This window comes from Oncorhynchus nerka, linkage group LG12 (genome assembly GCF_034236695.1).
Source record: "Oncorhynchus nerka isolate Pitt River linkage group LG12, Oner_Uvic_2.0, whole genome shotgun sequence".
In the NCBI taxonomy this organism is placed as follows: domain Eukaryota; kingdom Metazoa; phylum Chordata; class Actinopteri; order Salmoniformes; family Salmonidae; genus Oncorhynchus; species Oncorhynchus nerka.
In genome coordinates this window covers 64,060,904-64,069,268 of record NC_088407.1, presented here as the reverse complement: position 1 = coordinate 64,069,268, position 8,365 = coordinate 64,060,904, and the positions used below count along the sequence as shown (strand labels likewise).

Sequence of the window (8,365 nt, the reverse complement as noted above, 5' to 3'; positions counted from 1 at the left end):
TTATAATTTCAGACATTTTGGTAGGCTATTTGTTAGTCAACTTGTCTATAATTAGATACATGTAACTTCTCTTTTGTCATTAGAATAATGTAATAGATTGATAGAATAAATGCTTTAATCTAGTTGACATCGGCAAAGTTCTCTGTCATCTTTTGCGGAGCAAAGACGTTTAGGGACTGGGGAGAAAATACAAACGGGAAAGTTTTTTTTGTGCAAAATGTCCAAATGACATCACTTTGACAGGTTGTAAGAAAAAGAAAGCTGTGAAAACCATCCATCGTTTTTGATGCATATTTTATGTGGTTGAAATACTGTCAGCTTTTATGTTGAAGACAGCACCTCTACAGATCATATCTAGCTGAGCATTGCCTTCAATCTGTTACGTGTAAATGAGTGAAGAGGTGTGGAGTCAGGCGCAGAGAGCAAAGGATGTGGGAAAAACAACACGCTTTAATGTCCTGGAAACATAACATGAACAAAAGTGGAAACACAAATGAACAGAAATATAAACGGACAGTGTGAAACCCAAATGCCAACAAAAATACACTCAAACAAAGAAACAGGAGAACAAGCCCGCACGAAACAGAAGCGGGCTGAACAGACTATATATAACCCTATCCTAACAACCAAACAAGAAACAGGTGATACCAATTAGACAGAACTAAACGAACACAGAACAACGGATCAGCGATAGCTAGTAGACCAGCGACGACGACCGCCGAGCGCCACCCGAACAAGAAGGGGAGTCACCTTCGGTAATATTCGTGACAGTACCCCCCCTCCTGACGCGCAGCTCCCGCAGCGCGCCGACGCCGGCCTCGGGGACGACCCGGGGGCCGAGGCGCTGGGCGATCTGGACGGAGGCGATGGAATTCACTCAACATAGATGGGTCTAGAATATCCCTCACCGGGACCCAGCACCTCTCCTCCGGACCGTACCCCTCCCAGTCAACGAGGTACTGCAAGCCTCTCACCCGGCGTCTCGAGTCCAGAATAGCTCGTATCTTGTACGCCGGGGACCCCTCGATGTCCAGAGGGGGCGGAGGAACCTCCGGAACCTCATCTTCCTGCATAGGACCAGCTACCACCGGCCTGAGAAGAGACACATGAAATGAGGGGTTAATACGATAATACGAAGGAAGTAATAATCGATAACAAACCTCATTTATTCTCCTCAGGACTTTAAATGGCCCTATACACTGCGGACCCAGCTTCCGGCAGGGCAAGCGGAGAGGCAGGTTTCGGGTCGAGAGCCAGACCCTGTCCCCAGGTGCAAACACGGGGGCCTCACTGCGGTGACGGTCAGCGCTCTTCTTCTGCCTTATACTCGCTTGGCGTAATGACTCTTGGACCGCCCTCCAGGTCTCCTTAGAGCGCTGTACCCACTCCTCCACCGCAGGAGCCTCAGTCTGGCTCTGATGCCACGGTGCCAGGACTGGCTGGTACCCCAACACTCAAATGGTGACATGTTGGTAGAGGAGTGGCTTAGTGAGTTCTGGGCTATTTCTGCCCAGGGAATATATCTCGCCCACTCCCCTGGCCGGTCATGACAATACGACCGCAGAAACCTACCCACCTCCTGGTTTACTCTCTCCACCTGACCATTACTCTCCGGGTGATACCCTGAGGTAAGGCTGACCGAGACCCCCAGACGTTCCATAAATGCCCTCCAAACACGGGAGATAAATTGGGGGCCCCGATCAGAAACTATATCCTCGGGCACCCCGTAGTGCCGGAAGACATGGGTGAAAAGAGCTTCCGCAGTCTGTAGGGCCGTAGGGAGACCGGGCAATGGGATAAGACGGCAGGACTTAGAGAACCGATCCACAACGACCAGGATTGTAGTGTTACCCTGAGAGGGGGGGAGGTCAGTAAGAAAATCCACTGAAAGATGGGTCCACGGCCGTTGTGGAACGGGAAGAGGTTGTAATTTACCTCTTGGCAGGTGTCTAGGAGCCTTACTCTGGGCGCACACCGAACAGGAGGAAACATAGAATCGCACATCCCTCCTCAAAGTGGGCCACCAGTACTTCCTCTCAAGACCTCTCACTGTCCTATAAATACCTGGGTGACCCGCCGAGGGTAGACAATGAGCTCATCGAATCAATTGATCACGGACAGCCAGAGGCACGTACCTACGACCCTCCGGACACTGTGGAGGCGCAGGTTCCCCCCTTAGCGCCCGCTCGATGTCCGCGTCCACATCCCATACTACTGGTGCCACCAGCTTAGCTGCCGGAATGATGGGAGTAGGATCGATGGACCTGTCCTCAGTGTCATAGAGTCTTGACAGCGCGTCAGCCTTAGTGTTGAGGGAACCTGGTCTATACGAGATAGTGAAACGAAATCTGGTGAAAAACATGGCCCACCTTGCCTGACGAGGATTCAGTCTCCTAGCTGATCGGATATACTCCAGGTTACGATGGTCAGTCCAGATAAGGAAAGGGTGCTTAGCCCCCTCAAGCCAGTGTCTCCACACCTTCAGGGCCTTAACCATAGCCAACAACTCCCTATCCCCACATCATAATTCCGCTCCGCTGGCCCGAGTTTCTTTGAAAAAAAGGCACAGGGGCGGAGTTTCGGAGGCACACCCGAGCGCTGTGAGCACCGCTCCAACCCCAGCCTCGGATGCGTCCACCTCTACTATAAACGCCAAAGAAGGGTCCGGATGTGCCAACACCGGCGCCTCAGTAAACATCGCCTTCAACTTATGAAAAGCTCCGTTCGCCTCTGCTGACCACTGCAAACGCGCCGGCCCCCCCTTCAGCAGTGAGGTAATAGGGGCAGCTACCTGACCAAAACCCCGGATAAACCTCCGGTAGTAATTGGCAAATCCCAAGAACCGCTGCACCTCCTTTACCGTGGTCGGAGTCGGCCAATTACGCACGGTCTTTATGCGGTCACCCTCCATTACCAAACCAGAGCTGGAAATGCGATAACCCAGGAAGGAAACTGATTGTTTTGAAAACTCACATTTCTCCGCCTTCACATACAGGTCATGCTCCAGCAGTCGTCTAAGAACCTTGCGCACAAGAGATACATGCGCAGTGCGTGTAGCGGAGTAGATCAAAATATCGTCAATATACACCACTACACCCTGTCCGTGCAGGTCTCTGAGTATTTCATCCACAAAGGATTGAAATATAGCTGGAGCATTCTTTAAACCGTATGGCATGACGAGGTACTCATAATGGAGCACGTAGTGCTAAATGCAGTTTTCCACTCATCTCCCTCCCGAATACGCACCAAATTATAAGCACTCCTGAGATCCAGCTCCGTGAAATGATTCCACTGCCGTAGCAATGAGAGGTAGTGGGTAACTAAAACCCACTGTGATGGAATTTAGACCTCTATAATCAATACACAGACGTAAACCACCATCTTTTTTCTTCACAAAAAAGAAACTCGAAGAGACAGGTGACATGGAGGGCTGAATGTACCCCTGTCCCAGAGCCTCGGTGATATAAGTTTCCATAGCCACCTTCTCCTCCTGGGACAAAGGATACACATGCCTCCTGGGGAGTGCAGCGTTACCCTTGAGATTTATCACGCAATCCCCCTGCCTATGGGGTGGTAATTGGGTCGCTTTCTTTTTACTGAAAACGATAGCCAAATCGTCATACTCAGCTGGAATGCGCACGGTGGAAACCTGGTCTGGACTCTCCACCGTTGTCGCACCGATGGAAACCCCTACACACCTGCCTGAACACTCATCAGACCACCCCTGTAGAGTTCCCTGTTTCCACGAAATCGTAGGATTATGAATAGCTAGCCAGGGAATCCCCAGAACAACTGGAAACGCAGGTGAATCGATAAGGAACAAACTAATTCGCTCCTTGTGATTCCCCTGCGTAATCATCTCCAACGAAATTGTGGCTTTCTTCACCAGCCCTGACCCTAATGGTCGACTATCTAAAGAGTGCATGGGAAAAGGGGGGTCTACTTTTACTAACGGAATCCTCAACCTCTGAGCGAGTCCGCGATCTATAAAGTTTCCAGCTGCGCCTGAATCTACCAGTGCCTTATACTGGAGAGAAGGAGAATAATTCAGGAAACAAATTAATAGGAACATGTGACCAACAGGAAACTCTGGGAGAGTGTGGTGCTTACTCACCTGGGGTGACCGATGAGTGTTCTGCCTGCCCTCACGATTCCCAGATGAATTCCTCCAGCACCGACCAGACGTGTGCCCTCTCCGGCCACAACTGGTACAGGAGGAGCTTCCTCCTCCGATCTCCCTTGACGCAGTCCCTCCTAGCTCCATCGGGATAGGGGCAGGAGGATCAGGAGGTAGAACTGACAGGACCCTTTCAGAACGTCCACGAGCAGCTAGCAGATGGTCCAACCGGATCGACAGGTCTATCAGTCCATCCAGGCTAAGCGTAGTATCCCGACAGGCCAGCTCCCTACGGACGTCCTCTCTCAGGCTACACCTGTAATGGTCTATCAGGGCCCTGTCGTTCCACCCTGCTCCCGCAGCCAAGGTCCGGAACTCCAGCGCGAAGTCCTGCGCGCCCTCGTCCCCCTGTCTAAGATGGAACAATCTCTCACCCGCCGCTCGACCTTCTGGAGGGTGATCGAACACGGCCCTGAAACGGCGGATGAACTCCGGGTAGTTGTCCTTCGCTGAGTCGGGCCCGTTCCAGACCGCATTAGCCCACTCCAGGGCTCTACCGGTCAGGCAGGTGATGAGGACCCCTACTCTCTCCTCCTCCGAGGGGGCCGGCCGAACGGTGGCCAGGTAGAGGTCTAATTGCAGCAGGAATCCCTGACACCCCGTCGCTGCTCCATCGTAATTCCTCGGAGGCGTCATGTGCAGAGCGCTGGAACCGGATCCAGATGGGGGAGATGGTAGAGTTGCTGGTAGGAGGGTCGGTGGGTAGTAGTAGGGAAACCATTCCTCTCCCAACGATCCATCCTCTCCATCATCTGATCCATCGCTGATCCTAGGCGATGGAGGATGGACGTGTGATGTTGAACTCGCTCTTCCATAGTGGGAAGAGGAGTGGTCGCTGCTCCTGCTGACTCCATAGAGAGGGCGGGCTTCTGTTACGTGTAAATGAGTGAAGAGGTGTGGAGTCAGGCGCAGAGAGCAAAGGATGTGGGAAAAATAACACGCTTTAATGTCCTGGAAACATAACATGAACAAAAGTGGAAACACAAATGAACAGAAATATAAACGGACAGCGTGAAACCCAAATGCCAACAAAAACTACACTCAAACAAAGAAACAGGAGAACAAGCCCGCACGAAACAGAAGCGGGCTGAACAGACTATATATAACCCTATCCTCACAACCAAACAAGAAACAGGTGATACCAATTAGACAGAACTAAACGAACACAGACCAACGGATCAGCGATAGCTAGTAGACCGGCGACGACGACCGCCGAGCGCCACCCGAACAAGAAGGGGAGTCACCTTCGGTAATATTCGTGACACAATCAAGATGAAGAAAGAAAGAAATCATATTTCTCCACTCCTGTTCCCAAGACCAAATGTTGCCTACATTTGGTGTATAATTTTACTGCAAGAAATTATTAATTCTACAGGAGTTAAGGCTATAGCCCTATTCGCACGGGACTAGTATTACTAGAGAACGTTAGTTGTGTATTTATTACGCCATAATGTCCGTTATTCCAGAGGACAATTTGGACGGGATTCGTTTTTTCCAAACTGTCCCCTGTAATTATATATATATATTTTTTAAAGACAGTTTTGAAGGAAGCCTGGGGGTTTGTTTTCTAGTTGTGAAGATATTTCAACAAGTCCAGGTGAAAACAGGCTACACTGATAACTCAAGCTTGGTTCCCAAGTTTCTAAACCACACCAAATCATCTATAGTATACTTTTTAAAGACAGTTTTTAACGAAGGAAGACATCTGCCCCCAGGGTGAGGTTTGTTTTCTTTTCAGTTGTGAAGATATTTCAACAAGTCCAGGTGAAAATGATGCAGGCTACACAAAATGATAACTCATTCCCTGTGAGCTTGGTTCCCAAGTTTCTAAACCACACCAAATCATCTATAGGATATACTGATAGACTATGTGTTCATATACAGGATGTATAACTATTATATATTGAATTGGGGGAAGACTATGTTTCATCAGGATAATCATTCAGGATAGACTATTTTCATATACAGGATCCAGCACTTCATATACAGGATAGACTAGACATCATATACAGGATAAATGCCCCCCAGGATAGACCTTCAGATGACTATGTGCAGGTAAACAGGATAGACTATGTGCAGCTTCATATACAGCTACAGATATATACAGGATAGACTATGTGCAGCACTTCATATACAGGATAGACTGAATGAGAAAGCAGCCCTTCATATTGTATGTGCAGGCAATATACAGGATAGACTATGTGCAGCTTCAGGATTGTAGGCACTTCATATACAGGATTATGTGCAGCACTTCATATACAGGATGATCTATTAACATGCAAAGGATTGCAAAACAAATATGTGCAGCACTTCATATTTTTTAATGATGCTATTGCAGGCACTTCATATACAGGATAGACTATGAGGCCCTTCATATACAGGATAGACTCAGCATTCAATTAGACTATGTGCAACTTCAATGTATAAGGCCCTTCACAATAACATTCCCTGTGCAGCCCTTCAAAGGATAGACTATGTGCAGCCCTTCATATACAGGATAGACTATGTGCAGGCCCTTCATATACAGGATAGACTATGTGCAGCCCTTCATATACAGGATAGACTATGTGCAGCCCTTCATATACAGGATAGACTATGTGCAGCCCTTCATATACAGGATAGACTATGTGCAGCACTTCATATACAGGATAGACTATGTGCAGCCCTTCATATACAGGATAGACTATGTGCAGCACTTCATATACAGGATAGACTATGTGCAGCCCTTCATATACAGGATAGACTATGTGCAGCCCTTCATATACAGGATAGACTATGTTCATATACAGGATAGACTAGCCCTTCATATACAGGATAGACTACTATGTGCAGTGCAGCCTTCATATACAGGATAGACTATGTGCAGCACTTCATATACAGGATAGACTATGTGCAGCCCTTCATATACAGGATAGACTATGTGCAGCCCTTCATATACAGGATAGACTATGTGCAGCCCTTCATATACAGGATAGACTATGTGCAGCACTTCATATACAGGATAGACTATGTGCAGCCCTTCATATACAGGATAGACTATGTGCAGCACTTCATATACAGGATAGACTATGTGCAGCCCTTCATATACAGGATAGACTATGTGCAGCACTTCATATACAGGATAGACTATGTGCAGCCCTTCATATACAGGATAGACTATGTGCAGCCCTTCATATACAGGATAGATATGTGCAGCTTCATATACAGGATAGACTAGCAGCTTCATATACAGGATAGACTATGTGCAGCACTTCATATACAGGATAGACTATGTGCAGCCCTTCATATACAGGATAGACTATGTGCAGCCCTTCATATACAGGATAGACTATGTTCATATACAGGATAGACAGCAGCCTTCATATACAGGATAGACTATGTGCAGCACTTCATATACAGGATAGACTATGTGCAGCCCTTCATATACAGGATAGACTATGTGCAGCCCTTCATATACAGGATAGACTATGTGCAGCCCTTCATATACAGGATAGACTATGTGCAGCCCTTCATATACAGGATAGACTATGTGCAGCACTTCATTCAGGATAGACTATGTGCAGCCCTTCATATACAGGATATATGTTTTCTTGCAGCACTTCAAACCAGCCCTTCATATACAGGATAGACTATGTGCAGCACCTGTAAAACTTCAGACATTTATCTCAGGTAAAACAAAACTCAGACATTTATCTCAAAACACAGGGATATCGATTCACACAGGACTAGTGTTATCAAAGGACATTGGAGTTAGCCGGCACTGCTTTCATGCTCTTTTACCACTTCACCAAATATTTTCCAAACAATACTTTTCTGGCCCTCTCGTCTTTATTTTCAACTTTTCTTTCGCAGCGTTTGTCTTATTGAGATAAACTTCTACAATGTCCTTTTTGCCTTGCAAAACATTATTTGGCGATTGGCTGTGTAGGCAATTTTGCACGCTTCCAGTTAAGCCCTAAAGTTTAGGATTATGCACTAATACCAGAAATAATGAAAGAAAAACCTCAGTGTAGACTATATAAATTCCACCATAATTAGACATTTCTGGATTTTTTTAGGCATTCTTTCTCTTTATTTACCCACCACCCAACTGCCCAAATGCGGGGACTGCGGGTTAGGAGTCAACCTGCGCATCACAATAGCACACAGCTCAGACACCCATGCATACCCCACTAGACATGCCACCAG

At 47.5% G+C, this 8,365-nt stretch overlaps 1 long non-coding RNA gene across 1 annotated transcript; it reads right to left on the bottom strand.

Annotated features, from left to right (window-relative positions):
• Window positions 1-430: 430 nt before the first annotated feature.
• Window positions 431-4,490, bottom strand: LOC135574187 (uncharacterized). Its single transcript, XR_010465214.1, has 2 exons — window positions 4,115-4,490; window positions 431-1,092 (listed from the first exon to the last, which is right to left on the bottom strand). It is a non-coding gene; the product is annotated as an uncharacterized LOC135574187 (long non-coding RNA).
• Window positions 4,491-8,365: the final 3,875 nt, after the last annotated feature.